Here is a 1,896-nt window from a genome sequence, read left to right as displayed (position 1 = left end):
CTGTCTTTATTTTCCCTTTCAGTTATTCCAATTAATGTTATCAATATGAAAAATACTTTTATCCTTATTATAGCTATCGATATCATTATAATACATCAACTATTGTTATTATCATATTATCATTACTATCATCACCATCCTCATCATTATTGTATCACTTATTATTTCCATTACCACTATCAATATCATTATTACTGCTGTTATTATTATCATTTTTATCACAATCTTTATTACTATTACAATTATTATTATCATTATTGTTATTATTATTACAATTATTATCATCATTGTTGTTATTATCATTATTATATCCATTTCCATAACTGTTATTGTTGTCATTTTTTCACCATTATTAGTAACAATAGTAGCATAGTAGTAATATCAGTAATAACAATACTAATAAAGATGATAATTACAGGAGTAATAACCCATATTGAAATAATTAAAAAATAAGAAATAAAAATGATAATGTTTGAAATAAGAAAAATAAGAATAATGATAAAAATGTTATTAATAACAGTAATGATGATAATAACAATAATGATGGTAAATTTGATTATAATGAACAATGATAATAAAAATCTTAAAGATGATAATTGCACTAATTGTAATAGTAATAGTAATTATGATAAAGATGCTATCAATACTAACAAAAACAGCAACAATGATAATCATGAAATTAATATGATGATAATAATAAAGATAATAATAATGATAGTGATAACAATAATAATAACCATAATGGTAATAATAGTGATAAATGTGCTAACAATAATAACTACAATAATATCAATAACATTAATAATGATAATAGTAGCAATACTAATGATAATGGTAACAATAATAATGATAATTATCATGATTTGAATAATGGTAATAAGGATGATAAATTTAATAAAGAAATATTGATAATGATAGTAAAACTAGCAGAAATGGTGATGATGATAGTAATAACTATCGATTATGATAATAATAACAATACTACCACTACTACAACTACTACTAGAAATAATAATAATAAAAATGGTCATGATAATAACAACAACAATAACATTAGTGATAACAACAATGATAATTACAATGACAATCAAACCAATATTAGAAATAATGAAAATAATCTGATAAACAGTACTCTGCGTCGTGATTGAAAGTTCCTTATAGTAGTGTGACTCATGCTATCAGAATATGAATGAAAACACATCAATTTTGCTGATAACAGGCTGTGCTCCGAGTTAGCAAAGCAAATACAAAATTGTAAGGAGAGTAGATCAGGAAATCAACTTTTTATTTGATTTAATTTTGTCATTTTTGCCGATTTAAAAACGTTCGGAAAATCAAGGACATTTGTCAGACAGATACGCAGTCAACTTTCTCATTATTTCCTTGAGCAAAACGACCCTTTAACTTTCATAATTGTGAATTATATACTATTGAGACGCAATTTATCGATTGTCACATGAATTCAGTGTGTTGCTTTCGTGATATTTGTCAACTTCGTTTCGCAATAAAAGCAACGAAAGTGATTTTTGTGCTTGGCTAATTTCGCGGCATAAAAGTAACGCTACTGTAGATTCCTGGTCTGGAATAAAGAGAGATTGTGATTCGTTTTTTCATGGTGGTTCAGAAACACGAGGAAATAGTGACGAAAAGAGGAGAAAAGGCCGCGGAACCAGTGTGAACCAGCGAGGAACCGAGGGATTTGCGCATCTCGATGGTGACGAAACGGGGGCGGTTCTAGCTGTTGACGAATGAGAGCCTGCACGGGATTATGAGAGTCCGTAGAACCAGTATTAAACCACCCATCGAAGAGCCGAAGTGAACCCTCCAAGAACCACAGAGAACCAACCAGGAACCGAGGCGAACCGAGGGCTTGCGCATCGCGATGGTGACGGGGCG

This window comes from Penaeus japonicus, unplaced genomic scaffold, assembly GCF_977035675.1.
Source record: "Penaeus japonicus unplaced genomic scaffold, GWHDUDI00000001_assembly GWHDUDI00000003, whole genome shotgun sequence".
Taxonomy (NCBI): domain Eukaryota; kingdom Metazoa; phylum Arthropoda; class Malacostraca; order Decapoda; family Penaeidae; genus Penaeus; species Penaeus japonicus.
This window is presented reverse-complemented; position numbering follows the sequence as displayed.